The sequence below is a fragment of the Ambystoma mexicanum genome, chromosome 4q (assembly GCF_040938575.1).
Source record: "Ambystoma mexicanum isolate Mex_15411 chromosome 4q, UKY_AmexF1_1, whole genome shotgun sequence".
NCBI classification, from domain to species: domain Eukaryota; kingdom Metazoa; phylum Chordata; class Amphibia; order Caudata; family Ambystomatidae; genus Ambystoma; species Ambystoma mexicanum.
Genome location: NC_090928.1, coordinates 775,340,804 through 775,361,945, shown reverse-complemented (window position 1 = coordinate 775,361,945; position 21,142 = coordinate 775,340,804).

Genomic DNA, 21,142 nt, shown 5'->3' with positions numbered 1-21,142 from the left:
GCATCCGCTTCCATTAACAATCCTGGATGCACCATGGACGCAGGCCCATCTCTCTCCAAACACATCAATCCCATATCCAGAACTTGCCACTTCCACGTACGCCTCCTATAGCAAATATTTCCCTATCTCTCCTATCCACAAAGAGTCTCCACAATACTGGCCATCATCATATCCCGCCTAGACTATGCCAACTCCCTCTGTCTCGACATCCCAGTACGCCAGCTCAGGAAACGACAACAAATCCAAACCTCAACAGTCCGACTGCTCCTTGCCCTCTTGCCCAGAGAACATATCACCCTCTGCCTCAGAGAACTACGCTGGCTCCCTATCAGCCTAAGAGTGACCTTCGCAGTCATGTGCATCGCACTAGGAGCCCTCCATGATACAGGACCAGAGTTCCTACAGAAAAGAATCATCGACATACAACCCACTAGAAACCTCTGATCAGGGTCGACTCCCCTCTGCACTTTTCCCCCTTGCCACTCGACTAGAGTTGGCGGCTCAGCCTTCTCTATCCTCTATCATCTGAAGCACTCTTCATCTGCACATCTGCCGCAGCAAGGACTACCCTTGCTTCAAAACAGTCCTCAAAACCTGGCTATTTCTCATATTACCCTGAAACCCATCCCTAACATTCCAATTCCCAATCTGAGCGTATGAACATTCAACACCTGGTGGCCCGGACCTCACACACTATGAAACACCAATCATGGCCTTGGCTCCCACAAGCACCATCAGCTGAACACAGGCCTTCATCTCGTTGTTCACACTATGAAATTTCACAGGATGTATCAGTCACTGCACCATGCATGTACGGGCAAAACAGACAAATCGCAGCCAAAGTGGTTGAAATAGAATGACAGCACAACCGCACTTGGATAGATTGTGATGTACAGCGGGGCATTGCCATGAGAGGAATCATGTGCCATGGCCAGAAAGCCAGGCATTGTTTTTTGTGTGTATTACTCCGGGAGGCAATCGAAGGACTTGAGGGGTGGGCAGGTATTGCGCCTGGATGAACTATATGGTTGGCCTCTCATAGTAAGGGTAACAATTATGAATGTTTAGTGCACGCACAATATCTGGGAAGATTCTCTATGCCTGTAACTGTAACATGTGCTCCTCTAATGGCAATTTGTGAAGCATAGACTGTCGGTAACCATTTTGACGCAGCCAAAAGAATCGACAGAGGATGCCACTACCTGATCGCGCGCACATACTACAAATCTCCATCCAAACTGCTAGGTATGTATAACACACCACTCAAGTGGACACTGGCCACAGGCAGGGCTACCAGCACACATCAGAATACAGCAACAACTAAGACAAATTCTGTCTTCCTGGTCACGTAATTGTTCCACCTACTTACACCAGACCATGCCTCAACACATGTGACATCAGTATGCAACAAAGACCTATGACAAATTCGGGCACGCTGGACACATAGCGAGTCTCTAGCACGCATGCCATCTCCTGACTCCTCTCAGCACCCATCCACATGCCTGAGCCCATATGTTGCTTTCTACCAGAGCCTGGCAATCCCTGCTAAGCCTTATTTGGCCAAATGCACAGATGCATTCCAATCCTACTCCATGACCTCCAACACTCTAGACTTCAGTCCCTGAGGGCGTTCCCACTAGCAGCACATTGAGACTATAATAATGGTAAAAAGCGCTATATAAATGACAACTACAATACAATACATACAGCACTTAGGCATTTTGTCATTCACACACGCACTCAAACAGCATACACACTCTCATTCACACAACCACATACAAACACAAAAACTTATATGGGCACACAAATAAAAAAAAAATGTCATACCTGTAGCCCCACTCCATATTCCGGTCTTCTCGCCCTTATGTTGCCTGCTGCAAAGAAGGCACTCCGGCTCCTGGACAACATGCAACAGGAACTAGGAAGCAGAGAGTGTTTCCTGGCCCCTGTTGCATCTGCGCAACAGAGTTTGATCACTTTTATCGTGACGCCCCTCGAGCCCTGGATGTGCGAGGTGGTAAAAGAGGTCCCCCTTGCGTATTGCGGTCTTCAGTACCTCAGCCAGGATGTCCAAACTGTGAAACATGGCTGGGAAAGCAAAATGCCCCAGCCTTGCATGGCTCTTTGGGCATGCATGCAGAAGAACAAATTGTCAAAGGGAAACTATGTGTAACGCTCACCTGATTCCCGCAGAGGCGCCGGTCTTGACTGGGTGAATGCCGTATCTTCAAAGGTGATGTGTAACACACGGTTGGCTCTTTGGGCTGGACCTCTGTGCACTGTATGTCTGACTCGAAGAGTAAGATGTCTGCAGATAGAAAATATGGGATTAATGAACTGGGGTTATTGGGTGCCTCTCTCCTCTCCCCTTTCTCTTCTCCTGTAGAACCCCAAAGGTTAACGCCCTCACCTTAGGTAAGTGAACGCCGAGCTCTCCATCTGCCTCGGGGCAGGGTGCCGTAACCAGTTCCTTCACTGGATAAGGGTGCAGGCCTCTTGACCTCAGAGGACTGCTGTCCGTCGTTAACTGCACGAACGGTAAGTTCTGGGCGCTTCAAATGTCTTAAAAGTCTTTTGTAATGATATCTCTTGTTTTGCAGAGTTCCGGCGATGGCGGATGGCGGGCTGATGAGAGTTGAGGATCGAACCCGCGTGAGGAATAGAAGCGCCTGAAAGCACGTAGGTAAGCGCTTGTAGCCTGCTTCACGATGCGCACTAACTGTCCCTTTTATCTTGCAGGTACAAGTTTGGAGCTTTAGAGAAGCTGAAGGGTGCTGGAAAACCCACTGGATTCGGCGTGGGAAGGAGTACTGGCACGTGAGTAATAAAGTTGCCCAATGTCTTTAAACGCACCTTCTTTTGTCTTTCAGATGCGGGATGCAGCGCCGAAGACCTCCGGAGCGTGCGAAGAGCTGGTAAGCTTTTGTCTTTCAGATGCCGGAATGCAGTGCGAAGACCTCCGGAACATGCAAAGAGTAGGTAAGCCTTTGTCTTTCAGATGCCGGAATGCAGAGCGAGGCGTTGGTGACAGCCGATGGACCAGGTAAGAGATGCGCTGCCACTGAAGACCGTAGTGCTAACCTGTTCTTTCTTTGTCTTTACAGGTGCTGCTGAAGACTGAATTCCAGGATGGTAAGCCTTTGTTTCCTTAGGCCCAGGATCAGAAGCAGAAGACACAATGAGCGTTCTGCTGCAGAGAATGCAGAATAACACAAAGCAAGATTCATCCATCGGGTGTGGTTTAAATAGCCTCCTGTAGTGCTTAGGTCTCTCCTTCCACAGCCACGCCTAGGTAAGAAAAGAGTTCCTGCTTTCCAGAAGAGTTCCAGTGTTCTGAACCTAGGGAGTATCTCCTGCCCCACCCAACAGGAAAAGTAGTCCCAAACAGAAGAGGATCCGGGGTTCAACTGGCAGGTAAGTAAGCAGCATGGTCTGCTGCAGGTAAGTCCACCCAAGCATTATGAGCCCGGCGCTTCCAGCGCTGGGACTGGGCATCTTTATGAGCCTGGTGCCACTGGCACCAGGACAGGGTCCAAAAGGTCCCAATTGGGACTGGTTGGCACTCGGAACCGGGGTTATGGGTCTGCTTCCAAGGGAGTCGGGCAAGTCCTGATCTTTTGGAAGCAGAGATCATGACAGCACCCCCCCTCAAGGCCCCTCCCAAACCGGGCTTCTCCGGGGGTTTGGGCTTGTTAGGAAATGTTCGATGAAATCTTTTGATTAGACGAGGCGCGTGGACATATTCTGCAGGTTCCCAGGATCTTTCTTGGGGACCGTAGCCTTTCCAGTCAATCAGGTAAAATAGTTTAGATTTGGAGATCTTGGAATCCAGGATGCTTTTGACTTCAAACTCGAGTTCTCCATCAACTAGAATAGGTTTTGGAGATGTAGTTAGTCGGGTTTGAGGTTGCACGGGTTTTAATAGAGAGACGTGGAAGACCGGATGTATCTTCATGTGAGGGGGCAAGTCCAACTTGACCGCTACTGGATTTACTATGGTAGTGATGGAATAGGGACCAAGGTATCTTGGGTTGAATGTGCGTGGTCCTTTTAGAGGTAGATATTTGGTGGATAGCCAGACTTGATCTCCTACTTGATATTGGGGGGCTTCCTTCCGATGTTGGTCTGCTCCTTTCTTGTATTGTTCTTTAGCCCTTTGAAGGTGAGAAACGGCTTCCTTAAAGGCTTGGGTGATTGTAGAATGCAGGTGGTCTACTGCTGGTGTTCCAAGATCTTGGAGTGGATCCAACTCCGAGGTTCGAGGGTGACTACCATATAAAAGAAAAAACGGGGTCTTCCCAGTTCCCGAGTGGACAGAGTTATTGTAGGCATATTCGGCTATCCAAAGGATATCTTTCCAAGTTTTTTCAGTTTGTTGTAGCATGCAGCGCAAATACTGTTCCAGAGTTTGATTGGTCCTCTCGGTTTGTCCGTCGGTTTGAGGGTGGTGGCTGGTCGAAAGTCTCACATCAATTTGAGCCGACCGACAGCAACTTCGCCAAAAATGAGAAATAAATTGACTACCTCGATCCGAAATTAGAACTGAAGGAAAACCGTGCAGTCGGACAATGTTTTCGAGAAATTCTCGGGCCAGAGTTGCTGCTGTTGGTAAGCCTTTGAGTGGAATGAAATGCGCCATCTTGGAGAATAGGTCCACGATTACTAGGATCGTATTGTATCCGGAGCATGGAGGTAGATCGGTGATGAAGTCCATAGAAAGCGTATGCCAAGGGCGAGGCGGGATGTCAATAGGGCGTAAGAGGCCGGCTGGTTTTTCCTTTTGACTCTTGTTTTGGGCGCATACTCCACAGGACATTATAAAGTCTCTGATATCTTTTTTCCAAGACGGCCACCAGAAGTAGCGCTTGATCTTTTCCGAGGTCTTGGTCATACCGGGATGTTCTTCCATTAAAGAATCGTGATAACAAGAGATTACCTTTTTCTGTAAATCTGTGCTGGGCAGGTATAACCGTTCTTGGAAATATAATAGGTTGTCCTTCACCGTAAAGTCCTTTCCCTGCAGATGCCAATTCTGTATGTCTGCTGGAGTTACCAGTAGCCTGGCTTTATCCTTAACTTCCTCTATGGATTGTGTGGCGATTACACCTAGAATTCTTTGTTCGGGAATGATAGGTACAGGTTTAGGATTGATCAAATGTTCTTCCACTCCCATCCGAGAAAGGGCATCAGCTTTACCGTTTTTTGTACCAGGTCGATAGGTAATTATGAAGTCAAACTCGGCAAAGAATAGTGCCCAACGGAGTTGCCTAGAGGATTGAGCTTTTGCGGTTTTCAAATATTGCAGGTTTCGGTGATCTGTAATCACAGTAACGGTGTGTCGGGCCCCCAGAAGATAATGCCGCCAAGCCTTAAAGGCGGACTTGGTAGCTAGAAGTTCCTTATCAGTAATAGTGTAATTGATTTCAGGAGGCGAGAATTTGCGGGACCAAAATGCCATGGGATGCAACTGATTGGTTACTGGGTCCTTTTGTGATAGAACTGCCCCCATGGCAAGGCTCGAAGCATCAGTTTCAACGATGTAGGGGAGTTCTGGGCGAGGATGTTTTAAGATCGGTGCAGAGATAAATCTAGTCTTCAAATTCTGGAACGCTTGTTCCGCCTCGGTAGACCATTCAAAACGTTTGTTTTTCTTTAACAAGGCGGTGATGGGCTGGACTATTCGAGAGAATTCGGGGATAAACCTGCGGTAAAAGTTAGCGAAGCCTAACATGCTTTGAACACCTTTTACGGAGGATGGCGATGGCCATTTGAGAATTGCATCGACCTTCTTTGAATCCATACGCCCTCTGCTAGGTGATAATATGAATCCCAAGAATTTAACTTCAGTCACGTTGAAAACACATTTTTCCAACTTAGCGAAAAGTTTGTGTTGACGCAATCTCTCGAGGACCATTTTCACGTGTTTCCGATGTTCAGTTTCCGATGAAGAATAAACGAGGATGTCGTCAATATAAACAACAACACACACATCTATGAGCTCTCTGAGGACATCGTTCATAAAATATTGAAAGGCGGCCGGGGCATTGCAAAGTCCGAAGGGCATGACCTGATATTCAAATAGCCCATACTTGGTGCGGAAGGCCGTCTTCCATTCATCGCCCTCTTTTACTCGTACCAAGTGGTAGGCCCCTCTAAGATCCAGCTTTGTATATATGCATGCTTTTCTGACTTGGTCCAGGAGTTCATGGATCAAAGGTAACGGATATCTATTCTTAACGGTGATCTGGTTCAGGGCGCGATAAACTATACAAGTTCTAAGGTCCCCTTCTTTTTTTGGAACGAAGAACAAAGCTGAGGAAGCAGGGGACTTGGAAGGACGAATAAACCCATTCGCTAGGTATTGATCCAGGTATTGTCGGAGGTGAAGGTTCTCAGGCTCGGTGAGGGCATAAATTCTACTACAAGGAGGAGTAGATCCAGGTATCAGGTCTATCTGGCAGTCATAAGACCTATGAGGAGATAGAGAGTTAGCCTGATCCTTCCGGAAAACATCTTGGAATTCTAGGTATTCAGGAGGTAACTGGGGAGCCTCCGAGGAAATTGCTGCCAGTGCAACACCAGGTCGAGGGTGACAAGTAGAGACACATTCTGGAAACTGAACCGTTCTTGCTCGCCAATCGATCTGAGGATTGTGCTTCTCTAACCAAGGAATTCCTAGAATAATCTGGAACTGAGGGGCCTTGATCACATCGAACACGATCTTCTCATGGTGTCCATCTTGACTTACTAGCGTCACTTCTTGGGTGGTATGCGTTACTGGTCCGGAGGCTATCTCCGTACCATCCACCGTAGTAATGACGTCCTTTACAGCCTTTGGACAAAGAGTCAGATTCATCCTCAAAACCATTTCATGATCCACATAATTGCCAATGGGACCGCTGTCGACGTAAGCTTCAATCGCATGTAATCGATCCGGATGTTCAGGGCTAATGAGGACCATAGGTATCACGAAATGCGAGGTCACGGAACTGGTTTTAACGCTCGGCAAGAGGACCTCTATTCTTGTCGGGCGAGGTCGTTTCCCTGCTCAGAGTTTGTGACCCTGGTAACTGCAGCTCCTACTGCCTTCTTGGCTGGTTTCACCGGACAGTCTCGAAGAAAGTGCCCCGAGTTTCTGCAATAGAGGCATAATTGCAGCTGTTTTCTCCTTTCCCGCTCCTTTTGTGTTAGTGGTCCTTTCAGGCCCCCTATTTGCCTGGGTTCCCCGGAGTCTACTCCTTTGGTAGGAGTTGGTGGTTTGGAAAATACTCGAGCATCAAACTTGGAACGATCGGCCTTCCTGTTCTGCAGTCTGTGGTCAATTTGAACGACTAAGTCAATATAGTCCGAACAGTCTTGCGGGGGATTCACTACTTGGGCTAACACATCTTTGAGCTCTCCACGTAGACCTCTATAAAACAGCGTAATCCTTTTGTCCTCAGGCCATCGAGTTTCCACTATCAGTCTGTTGAAAGACGCAATATAAGCCAAAAGGTCTTGATTACCCTGTCGCAATGAAAGGAGCTCATTGTCCAAGGCCTGCCCCTGTGAATGTCTTGCAAACAGTTTTTCCATACTGAGCTGAAAAGCTTGAAAATCATGGAGAACCGGATCATCTTGATTAACTAGAGGGATCGACCAGTCTGCCGCATTGCCACTAAGGTACGAAAGCACGAAAGCTACCTTAGCTTGATCAGTTGGAAAGGCTGCTGGCCGGCATAAGAAGTGCAACCGGCACTGATTAATGAATACTGCAAACCTCTTTGGGTCACCAGAAAATCGTTCGGGCGGAGCCAGAGGTACATTCCCAGGTAGGTTGATCTGCACTGGGTTCGTAGAGGATGTTGAAGGAAGATTTGCCCCTGATGCGGGTAACGGAGTTTGTCCGTCTTGTGACTGTAGCAATTGTCTAGCGAGATCGTCTGTTTGCTCCTTGGAAATAATCAGTTCCCTTCTTAGAGCATTTGTTTCCTGACGGGCTGCATGCACTTCTGCTCTTAGTTCCCCAAGTAACTGGGCTAGTTGGTCGGTATCCGAAGTTTCCATAGCGCCTGGGTGGGAGTTTTGCGGTAGGCTTTGTGTTCTGTAACGCTCACCTGATTCCCGCAGAGGCGCCGGTCTTGACTGGGTGAATGCCGTATCTTCAAAGGTGATGTGTAACACACGGTTGGCTCTTTGGGCTGGACCTCTGTGCACTGTATGTCTGACTCGAAGAGTAAGATGTCTGCAGATAGAAAATATGGGATTAATGAACTGGGGTTATTGGGTGCCTCTCTCCTCTTCCCTTTCTCTTCTCCTGTAGAACCCCAAAGGTTAACGCCCTCACCTTAGGTAAGTGAACGCCGAGCTCTCCATCTGCCTCGGGGCAGGGTGCCGTAACCAGTTCCTTCACTGGATAAGGGTGCAGGCCTCTTGACCTCAGAGGACTGCTGTCCGTCGTTAACTGCACGAACGGTAAGTTCTGGGCGCTTCAAATGTCTTAAAAGTCTTTTGTAATGATATCTCTTGTTTTGCAGAGTTCCGGCGATGGCGGATGGCGGGCTGATGAGAGTTGAGGATCGAACCCGCGTGAGGAATAGAAGCGCCTGGAAGCACGTAGGTAAGCGCTTGTAGCCTGCTTCACGATGCGCACTAACTGTCCCTTTTATCTTGCAGGTACAAGTTCGGAGCTTTAGAGAAGCTGAAGGGTGCTGGAATACCCACTGGATTCGGCGTGGGAAGGAGTAATGGCACGTGAGTAATAAAGTTGCCCAATGTCTTTAAACGCACCTTCTTTTGTCTTTCAGATGCGGGATGCAGCGCCGAAGACCTCCGGAGCGTGCGAAGAGCTGGTAAGCTTTTGTCTTTCAGATGCCGGAATGCAGTGCGAAGACCTCCGGAACATGCGAAGAGTAGGTAAGCCTTTGTCTTTCAGATGCCGGAATGCAGCGCGAGGCGTTGGTGACAGCCGATGGACCAGGTAAGAGATGCGCTGCCACTGAAGACCGTAGTGCTAACCTGTTCTTTCTTTGTCTTTACAGGTGCTGCTGAAGACTGGATTCCAGGATGGTAAGCCTTTGTTTCCTTAGGCCCAGGACCAGAAGCAGAAGACATGATGAGCGTTCTGCTGCAGAGAATGCAGAATAACACAAAGCAAGATTCATCCATCGGGTGTGGTTTAAATAGCCTCCTGTAGTGCTTAGGTGTCTCCTTCCACAGCCACGCCTAGGTAAGAAAAGAGTTCCTGCTTTCCAGAAGAGTTCCAGTGTTCTGAACCTAGGGAGTGGCTCCTGCCCCACCCAACAGAAAAAGTAGTCCCAAACAGAAGAGGATCCGGGGTTCAACTGGCAGGTAAGTAAGCAGCATGGTCTGCTGCAGGTAAGTCCACCCAAGCATTATGAGCCCGGCGCTTCCAGCGCTGGGACTGGGCATCTTTATGAGCCTGGTGCCACTGGCGCCAGGACAGGGTCCAAAAGGTCCCAATTGGCACTGGCTGGCACTCGGAACCGGGGTTATGGGTCTGCTTCCAAGGGAGTCGGGCAAGTCCTGATCTTTTGGAAGCAGAGATCATGACACTATGTTCCACCTTGACATTGTAATTCAGCCCAGGAGCACTCCTTCAACTGCAGAAAGCAGCTGCGGGAGCACTCAGTGTTTACACTGGGCTGGGGATTGCCAATTCATTAAAGCCTTAATCTTACAGGGATCCATTTCAATGCTGTCTTCAGAGAGAATGAAACCTAGGTAAGACAAATACGTGGTCTCAAAAGAACACTTCTCAAGTTTCAACAATAAGTTGTTTGTCCGTAGTCGTTGGAGCACTTCTCATAAGTGAAGATGATGGTCCTCTCTCTTCTTAGAGAATACCAAGATGTCGTATAAATAGACAATCATGGTATGAAGCAGGAGGTCAGGGAATACTCAAACAATGAAACGTTGGAATGCAGCTGGGGTGTTGATGAGTCTGAAGGGTATAACTCAGTATTGAAAGTGGCCAAACGGTGTTCTAAAGGGTGTTCTCCATTTGTCACCCCTCCGGGCCTGCAACAGATGGTTAGCCCAGCGTTAATCCAATTTCGAAAAAACCTTAGCACCCTGGACAGCTTCAATGATACTTTTAATCAAAGGAATAGGGTACCTGTCTCTAATGGTTATCATGTTAAGCCCCCTATAATCAATACAGGATCTAAGTTCTCGAGAGCCCTTTTTAGGTATAAAGAAAAAGGAAACGCCAGCAGGAGACCTGGACTTTTGAATAAGGCCGTTTTCCAGATTGACATCCAAATAGGCTTCTTTTTCAGGAAATTGAGAATGTGTACATCCTTCCAAATGGACTGATCAAACCAGGGAGCAGGTCGATAATGCAATCCTCCAAACGATGCAGAGAAAGATCTCTGGAGATCTTGTCCTCATAGACATCATAAAAATCCTGATAGGGAGACAGAATGCAGCATACCCCCTTGAGGTTGGTTAGGTCTCCAAAAGCTGTGGCCCTCTTTTCTTTCTGAAGGGTTCCCGGGAAACAAGATTTAGAACAGAACAAAGAAGAAAACCAGACAGTGTTGGAAGACCAATCTATAGCAGGATTATGTCTGCGAAGCCAAGGGATTCCCAGAATTAAAGCAAAGTGTGCAGCTCGTATGACATCGAAGGACAACTCCTCAGAATGTTCATGAATTTTCATAGATAATGGTATAGAACATCGACTGATGGGTCCGAACACCAAAGGTCTCAAGTCTACTCCTGAAACTGGTTGGGATTCAGTCTTGGCAAGAGACCGGATCTTCTTCTCTGCCCAAATGGTGTCCATGAAATTCCCTGGTGCTCCGCAATCAAGTAAGGTGAGAACTTAAATCAGAGCCTTGTTGTGGATAGAAAGGTGTACCCGAAGCACCATCAGACGCTTGTCCATCTCATCAGCTGGAGTCAAAGATACTACTGCGGGACTTTGAAACTTATCCCAACACCGTGTCCCTTCTAGGGATGGAGTTTGCTGTTTTCGTGTCAACAAGGGGTAACTTCAAGACAGTCTCTCAATAGATGCCCCTTGGCTCCACAAAAGAGACATAAGACCAGTTATTTGTGTCGCCTTCTTGCTGCTGGAGTCAAGGGTTCACGGGCTATCCCAATTTGCATAGGTTCATCCAAAGATTGGGGTTCTTGCATTGGAGGAAGAGGCATAGACCGTGGAAAGATAGTTTTTCCTTTAAAACTCTTCCTCTCTTCCTTTTGCTCAAACATGCAGTAATCTATTTGAAGAACCATTGAAACAAAGTCAGCAAATGAAGTTGGCCAAGGAACCCTGGTTGGCTCATCTTTAATAACTTTGTTGAGTCCTCTGCAGAATATTGTGTATTATGCTGTCTCTGGCTATCCTGCTGCAGCAGTGGTCTTCTTGAAAGTGGATACAAAAGCCAATATCTCCGAAGAACCTTGGCGAAGATTAAGGAGAATATCATAAGTAGAGTAGACCATTTCAGGTCTTTCAAACATTCCCTTGAAGGCCTGTATAAATCGCGCATAATCAGACTACTGACCCCGCTAGCCATTCTCACTAGCGGGGTTGCCCAAGCCAGGGCATTTCCAACCATGTTGCGAATCATAAACCCCACCTTAGCCCGGTCCGGCGCATATGTTCTGCTCCGGAAGGTAAAGTGGTCTGTACAAGCATATAAGAATTACTTAACAAGTTTATGGGATCCATCAAATTTGTTGGACAGCAAACCTAAAGGAGCCAATTCTGGAACATGCAATTCTCTGGCTGTCAACATCTGATGTTGTGTGGCGTTCTCTGCCTTTAAGTGCTGGACTTGAACTGTTAAGGCCTGGACAGCTTGCAATAATTCCTGTAATTGCTCCATCATCTCTTTCCCCTGTATTGGGCATTACAATCTTTCAGGGCTCTTAGGAAGTAGTCCTTGTTTAGCCTCACCTGTGTCTGGAAATGTGCTGGTTGGAGAGGCAGCAGTTGTCAGCGGCTTCGGCTTCTTTGGTTTCTTCCGTAAAAATTAATTCTCCTGGATGAGATAGGCGCAATCCCATCTCGCAGCCACTGTGTCAACCTATCTGAAATGGCAGAACATAAGTATCCATAGAAAGGAAGGTCTGCGAAATGTTGTGAGGAAAAAAGCATCCACTAAAAAAAAACAAAAGGAGAGGATGAGTCAGCTATTCAGATGGCAGGCAGGAGTGCAGTAAACAATACCGGGCAGGAAGTCCGTAAATTGCAGGTGATACACCAACAAAAAATGCAGGAAGCAAGCAAAGCAAAGGAAGTCAATGGTGCTAGTGAGTGATAGAAGCGGAAGCAAGGCAAAAGGGGTGGCGGAGCCACTAGAAGGGAGAAAAGCCAGGCGGAGCGGAAGAGAAAGAAAGAATTAGCGTCTTACCCAAGAGGAGGGATAGCTGGGTTGCAACGCACAGAGTGCTGCTATGCCATAGGTGAGATACTTCCATCCACCATCTTTGAAACAACTAGACCGCTTATGGCAGCTACAGTTCATGCGTGATGGCACAGGTAGGTGGAGCCATTTCCACCTTCTCCAAAGGGATCCGCGTTGAGCTATGACAGTTTTCTTGGTGCCTGTCCTTTGTGGGGTTTGAAAAATAATAAAACACTAACAATTACCAACAACAAAATTCAAATTTAAAAACAACCAGAAAGCTTACAACTACAAACTAGCAAAATATATATATTCTTAATATTCGCCTTTATTTTCATTAGGAATATTGAAATTTGCATACGTTACCTGTAACGTATCGTGTGAAAGGCAGAATAACCTTCTTCACAATCCCTGTTCTTTTGTGGTTAATTTAATAACGATTTCTGAATAGGAGGTACGTTGTATCAACCTCCTTCATTATTGCAAGAGTCATGCCAAACTTTTGTACTAGTGGCAGTGTCTCTTTTGGATCCAAAATCGCACATCTTAGCATGGTTGGTGAGATCTTCAGAGGTACAGAACAAAACACTCATAGCTCATTAACTGTCACTGAGATATTGTCCGTTGTGACTATTGGTACAGTCATTACGACAGGCCGGTATGATGTCTCTTTGTTACTGTCTTCTCATTGCTGAGACTCAAAAAGCGGCAAATTAATTCTGAAATCACGCATGAACTGTAGCTGCCATCAGCGGTCTAATTGTTTCAAAGATGGTGGATGGCAGTATCTCACCTAGGGCATAGCAGCACTCTGTGCAACCTCCTCTTTGGTAAGACGCTAATTCTTTCCTTCTCTTCTGCTCTCTAAGAACAGTGAGCAAGGGTTCCACATCTGGATTACCTTAGTAATTTAGGGTGAAAACCCAAAGCTACTTAATATGCAAAAACAGGGGTGGTTCTGGGAGTTGCTCTACTAGAGGCCTATATCCCGGGTTAGAGTCTCAACCAGAGTCTTAAGCACACCATCCTTTCACAGAAGAGACATTTCCACTACATATCAGTCTTTGTCCTGCCCCAGGGCAGTCCAGCACCGAATTGCCTGGCAATTCTCTTCTGAACAAGAGTACCAACAGCAACCCCAGACACGTGTTTCGGCCTGGTTGGACCTCCTCAGTGAGGTGGAGCTGTGCCTCTCTAAGAACAGTGAGCAAGGGTTCCACGTCTGGATTACCCTAGTAATTAAGGGTGAAAACCCAAAGCTACTCAATATGTACAGGGCTTACCAGTTGCCTAGTTTGAGAATCGACACCGCCCTGCCTCTGATGGGCCAGAACATACCCACATGACCAGACCTTACCTTATTTGGTGATATAGTTGCTGAGCCCTACAATCCTAGCATTTTCCCTCTGGATACAAAGAAAGCAATCTAAAGCACATCACATACTGGACTTGTAGTGTGTTCCCAGTCTCTAAGTGGACAATTCAATGTTTTTGTACCCCTGCCTGTGACTGGTCCCAGACCTGGGACATCTTTGGCAACCTAAATATGGCTCTTACTAATTTGCCACCTCTCTCCCCCCCAGCCCTTTTTTCTATTTTGTTTACTTTTTCTTATTACTAATCCTTTCCACTCTCTCAATTGTATCAGGCAGCGGAATATGGTGCCAGGGATCATATATGAGATTCCCTTAATCTCATCGATCTCTCTTCTGTCTTGCTTTATACTGTCCAGGATCTGCAAGGAGGCCGCTCCTGCACAGCTATGAACCTCCTCTGACAGTTTCTCCCAATCGTCTCTCTCCCTCTCTTAATTACAGTTAGGAGCTTGAATGTGGCCTATCAGGGCCAAGCTGTAAATTCTCACTGATCATTTCCCGCCCACTGCAACCCTTCATCATACCAAGGTTCTGGAAGTCTTCCTCCTGAACTTGTGGAAAGTGAAGTTAGTGTGTGAGACATGAGGTATGCTCTTTGATGCAAGAAGACATGTTTTCCTGCTCCGCTAGTAGCTCTTCCTTAAAGACTTTGACAACTGAAATAGACTGGTCCTTCCCGTCTCAACACAGAGAGATACTGTACATGTGGCCCAATTGTTGTAGGTACTGTTTCATGTGGGCTCTAGGCTGCCTTCAGGTTCTGTGCCAGTGACATTTGATGTACTATCCAGTATCTGTTTTTCACCAGCTATGATTCTGGTTATTGTGCTCATAGAAGCTGCTATGCAATTTGTAGTTGCTGGCAGCGCAGCACAAAACAAAATGTGTATTTTGTATTTGTATTTGGTTTATTTATAAAGCGCAACTAGGCCCAGGGGCATACGGGCGCGTACGTTTTTTGATCATGTTACATAAGAGTACAGTTACATCAGCAAGCAGTAGGCAACAGTTACAATAGTTGTGGTTACAAATAAATACATACATTGGTATTACAGGTACAAGCATACATGTTGCAATTAAGGCGGTGGGCCGAAGGTGAGACAGATAGTAATATTATTTACAATATGTACAGTGGGTAGGCAGTAAATCTAAGCTCTAGGATGTTAAGCTGTCAATGTGTCCAGGTCATGAAGCCAACGTTTGGTGTTGCGTTTAAATAGGTTGAAGGAGGTTACAGACCTGATTGGAACAGGTAGTGTGTTGCATAGCTTTGAGGCTTGTACAGGGAAACTAACTCCTCCCGAGTTATGGAGTTTGAATCTTGGTATAGACACAGTGTTAGCTTGAGCTGTTCTAAGTGGTCTTGTAAATGTGTGTGGGGTAAATTGGTTAGAGATGTAGGATGGTGCGAGGTTAGCCCTGACTTTGTGGGTAAAGGCAAGAGCTTTGAGGGATATTCTGTGCTCTATAGGGAGCCAATGCAGATTACGTCTAGTCTCAGAGATATGCGACTTCTTAGGGATGTTCAGGGCTGCCCTAATGGCGTTATTTTGAGTTACTTGTAGTTTGTGAATATTTTTGCGGCTAGTGCCTAAGTAGAGGGCATAACAATAATCTACTTTGGACAAGACTAATGTTCTAGCAAGAGTAATGCAGTTGGGAGTGGAGATAAACGGCCTACATGCGGTAATAAGTTTACATGTGTAGGCGGTTGAAGACGCTACTGCATTGGTTTGTTTGGTGAAGGATAATGTGGCATCGAGGTAGATACCAAGGGTTTTAGTATTATTAGAGACAGGGATGGGGTTACCCTCAATAGTGAACTATTTGAAAGCAGTATTTAGTTTTTTTAGTTTAGCGTGAGTACCAAGGATAATCAACTCAGTTTTTTCGTCATTGAGACAAAGTCCATGGTGTGCCATCCACGCATGTATTACTGCGTATATTTCATTGAGGGTTTTGCTATCAGTTTCACAGTCGCCAGAGATAGGAATGAGTATCTGGGTGTCATCCGCATAATTAGTATACGTGACACCCAGATAGTCAAGGATATCGAAAAAGGGGCTTTGTAAATACATTATAGAGCATTAGGGACACGCAAGAGCCTTGCGGGACACCACACGGGACTGGTGAGGGTTCAGCCGAGTCTGTAGGAGAAAAGACTCTCATGGTTCTGTTAGCCAAGAAGGAGCTGATCCAGGCAGTGGCTGCGTCGGAAAAGTGAGCTGCAGATTTCAGGTGATGGCAAAGCGTTAGGTGGTTGAACAAGTCAAAAGCTGCTGACAGATCAAGCAATAAGAGCAGTGCTAGTTTGCCATTGTCTTTTAAAATTTGAATCTGAGTAGTGAGATCTATTAGGGCAGTTTCCGTGCCATGTCTAGGTCGGAAGCCAGATTGCCTTAGTCCCAGAAGATTGTTTCTAGATGAGCCTGTATTTGCAGGTAGGCTGCTCTATCTAGTATCTTTAGTAAGAAGGGTACAGTTGTTATCGGCCTATAGTTAGACGGGTTGGCTGGGTCAAGAGTGGGTTTTTTGATTAGTGGGATGACCCAGGCGTCTTTTAAGTTATCAGGCACTACTCCCGATTTGAAGGAGGCGTTGATAATATTAATAATTAATGGTGCCAGTTCATGAGCTGCTGCTTTGATAATCGGAGCAGGACAAGCGTCGCCTTGGCAATTCGATGGTTTAAGTTTCCTAATGATGTTTTCTACTTCCCAAATTGAGAGGGGTGAGAAACTAAATGGTTTACAGGTTGGCTCAAAGGTAGGTGACTTGTTAGGAAGTTGTTTGTGATCAGGGTCAGCGAGTAACAGGTCTTTTTTCGCATTGATTTTAGATTGTAAACGGGCTATTTTATCTAGAAGTGCCTTCTGGATGTTGATTCTTTTAGAATCTTAAAAAGTTCTTTCGTGTTAGATTCCGCTTGTTCGATCCTTTTGTTATAGGTGTCTTTTTTGACAAGTATAATAGCTTGTTTATAGCTAGAAGTTGCTAGAATTAGTTCATTTTTATTATTTAGTGAAGGGCACTTTTTCCAATGTGCTTCTGCAGTTCTCTTAGTTTTATGTAGTTCTCTAAGATGCGGCGTGAACCATGTATTCAGGTGACGTTCTGGTTTAGGTTTCCGCAATTTTAGGGGGGCGATGGTATTCAAGGCTTTCAGTATTGCCTGATTGTAAATGTCTACTAAGACTGTGGGGTCGGAGGTGGCCACGTTGTCAAGAAGGGGAAGTAATAGCGGTAGGAGTTTATCTGGTGTAATGTCTTTCTTATTTCTAGTGCGGGTGGCTGGAGCGATGATAGGAGCATGGTGTTGTGTGTTGGCTTTGATGGAAAAGGTTATTTTATGATGATCCGACCAAATACATGGATCATTGGATAGAAGATTGATCGAGCAGTTAAAGTTGGTGAGCCAGTCCAATGTTCTTCCTTTGATATGTGCGGGCTCATGAATAATATGGGTATGACCCAAATCTGATAGGGCGTTAGCTAGATCATGGGCATTATTATTTGTGGGGTCATTAAAACCAAGGTTGAAGTCCCCTAGTAGGATAGTTTGTGAATTAGGTTTAGTGTCGGTGGAAACAAGGGATACAATATCCTCTATGAATGAGGAAATGGGTCCTGGTGGTCGGTAGATAAAGTGCACTGTTGCTGTGTGGTTAGGTGATAGTGGCAGTTTGATGGACAGGGATTCGGCAGAGGGAATTTGAGCGTCCTCAATGACTCTAATGTCGTAGGTGTTTCTGAAGATGAGGGCAAGTCCGCCTCCCTTCACTTGGTTGGTGTTTCTATCGCATTTCATGATAGCATAGTCATTTGGTATAGCAAGGGCCAGAGATGGTCCAAAGGCTGCATTAAGCCAGGTTTCCGTAACTGCGAGGAGATCAAGCTTTTCATGAGTTATGAAGTCAGCGATGTCCAGTGCGTGGGCGGATAGGGACCCATCATTCACCAAGGCTGCTTTGATGAATGTGTCTTTTGCAGGAGTTTTTTGCGATGGTAGAGATGGGCCATGTATGGTGATGGGGGCTAGCTTGCAGTCTAAATCAGTGGCCAGATTAGCTAGAGTATTGTTACTGCGCCAAAGTTTGTTGCTCTTGTGGGCATGTGGTTGGGGGTTTTTAAATCGCAATTGTGCTCCTAGTCTGAAGTTTCTAATTGAGATGCTTGGGTGGTAAGAGCATAGTAAGGTTGGGGCGTAGTTGTTAGTGATGTTGTTAGAGGATAGGGATGAGCTATTATAAAGCTTCAAGTATGGACGTTGTTTTAGTGGGGTGGTTCTAGAATTGAGTCTGAGGTTTCTATTAGTAATAGCGCAAGGTTGATTGGGAGTTGGTCTGGTAGCAAAGTGGCGTATCCAGAGTGCTGGATCATCCAAGTAAGGGTTGGCAGTGTCCATAGTAGTAGTCCACAAGGTGTGGGTAAAAACTAATTTAGGTGTGCTAGTGTGTGTGTGTTGGCTAGTATGTAGGTAGGGCTGGCCTGTCCAACGTCTAGTGTAAATGTACATTAGGTGGAGGAGTGTAGTCAGGCACCAAGACATAGTGGAAGTAAGCTAAGCCAGTGGGCAGGGATGGAGGACTCAGAGTGTGTAGTGAGTACTATGTCTGAATGCAATGGATAGCATCAGGTGATGGCATAAGGCTAGTGGCACAGGCAGTACATAAGTTCAATTGAGAACACGTAGTTCAGGTTAGGCAGATTGGCAGGTGTGATGGCTAACCTTAATTAATTTATATGCATGAGGTGACACGAACATGGCCGTATGTAATATGTAACATCAGGTGACAACAGTTGGCTACCAATACATAGAACGGGACATGAGTTATGTTAAATGTAAGTTGGCAGAGAGTGTGAGTGCGGCTAAGCATACAGGCAGCAAGCATATAGGCAACGATGGCAAAGTATTGCAGTAATTAAGCATAGCGCATGGAGACGGTTCAGGCAGTTACTGGCGCTTAGTGGATTAATCTACAGAATGCGGTCAAGTAGATGAAGTGGAGCATGGGTGCCGTGAGTGCTGGGAGAGCAGGGGAGTCGCAAGAACAAACAAAGTCACATGCTTCTATGTCGCCAATGTAATCAACAGTTATGTGCACAGCCAGCCAGCAAGAGCAGTGAGGGTGAGCATGTAATGGAGACAATAGTGAGGACAGGGTCTGGCGGGATACATATAATTGTCGCACATAAGTAATTACCAGCTATCAGTCATCGCTATCATCGGGACGGCGGCAGAGCTGATGCGGGAGGTTGGCTAGAGGTTGGCGCTCAGGCGGTGAGCAGTATCAGGGTGCCCAGAAGCTAGGAAGGTGCAGACGTGCAGGGCAATTGGGCGTTGGGAGATGAGCATAGATTTGAGCGAGAGGGAGCGGGCAATTGCAGTAGGGTGGATCATCAAGCACAGATACAACGTGCAGTGAGGTGCGGGTGCACAATAATGGCAATATGAAACCTACGGCGACATAGTCTTATCGAAAGTCATTTGCAGTTTGTTTACTCACGGCCCCCCTGAGCGAGGCTGAGTTCACCATTTTAATGGGTCAGGAATCCGGCAGGGGGTCTGAACGAACGGCGAGGAAGGCTGAGGACAGGCAAAGACAGGAATTGGCCTTATTGTCCTGGGGCTTGATGGGAGTGGGCCGGCTTCGCCTACCGGCTGGCGAAAGGCTCTAGAAGAGGGCTCAATGGCCAATCAGAGCTGAGAACAGTCAGCTATGCCCAGTTAGGCACTGGGGCTCGTCGAGGTATGGCAGGCGGCCATACCAATTCATGCATCTCCACAGCATACAATGATAATCGTGTCTGCAGTAAACCACTGACCAGTTCCACCCATACCCCTGGAACGTTTGACCTATTAGTAAACATTAATTGTAGGCTGATGTTTCATTTAAGAAATAAAGAATCATATCTTGACACAAAACCTCTCCTACCTTACCAGCAGTTGCCTCTCATTCGGGTTTTAAAATTTAACAGAACTGGTGTTGCAAACAAATATCACTGAAGTTGTGTAGTTATGTTAGGCAGTTGTGTTTACACAAGCAACTGTATCCATCCTCTCTGGAACATGTCTCTATGTTTGTTTTAAAATTTAACAAAGTCAGCTTTGCAATTAATGGTCTTACTCAATGTGTCACCTCACAAAAACCACTCTCCTTTCTGCTTTGTTAAGCTTTATGGAATTGATGTTTCAAATAAATGTGTGTTTCTCAAATTATTCACTAAGCCCTAACACAGCATTGGTCTAACTCTCTGGCAATTTGTTGTAGTGTATGTCTGAGTGCTGGTGACATCATTAACCCTGGAATGCTGTGATGTCAGTGATTGTAGAGTGCTGTGGTGTTGTGATCTGAACTGAGGTTCTACCATTTACAGTTAGAAAGTGTAAGCTGGCACAGAGGGACGTGCCGGTGTCTTCCTGGCAACTATTTTACTAATAAACCTACTAGTAACTTAACTGCTGCTCTGGGTGTTGGTTTATGGTACCACGTTATTTCACAATTCTCTTTCTTTCTCCTAAAATACAATGGAATAGGTCTTACAAATTAATGTCTCTCTCCATTTGTGCACATGTTTCTGCCAGTACAATACAGTCTGTGCAGTTTTTATTTGAAATGAACTGCATGTTCCTAAATCTATGCTCTTTCTGTTTTCCCTTAATTGGTTTCTCTGATGTACACAACACTCGCATCCCTCGGTAATGGTGGGTGGGGTTGCGGAAAAGCCACCCTAGCTTCAGCCTTTTACTTCCTCTTGAACATATTTCTGAAAGAATCCCAATGCTTGGTGACCAGCAAGTTATAATAAAAAATTGAGGAGTTAGACACAATGAATTCACATGCGACTTGGCAAAAGAGATAACATAAATTGGTAAGATTAAGAGGAAGTCAAATGACCCATCTATTGCTGGCTCGCCTTGCCCATTCTTTGGGTGCAGCACCAATAACGCTCATAAAGTATAATTGCGTATAATTATAAGAAAAGTAGTAATTATAATGTGCTAAAGACGGTGCCATGGTAAACATTGGTGAATGTATTTAAATATCAATAGGGTGACCTAAACATCACAATTTTAATTAGGACATTGGTCCTTTTGCTAGTGCCCTCCGGGAAGTACAGTTCTTTGGATTTCTTTTTGTTCTGCAGCAGTGTTTGTTATCTTTGCTGCTGCCTCTTACAGTAAACGAGTTATATGTGTATTGTGCCTCACCTTCTTGTTCGTGTTTTTTTTTTGTGCACTTTTTATTGAAATGAATTTGATCAATTCGTTTTCTATGACGGGTGGGTCTTTGGGGTGCCCATGGATTCTTTACTGGGAGTAGGCTCCTCAAAATGAAGGAAAAAGAGAAATAAATGCAGCATATTGAGGGCAAGGGCAGTAAACATCACATAGAGGGATAA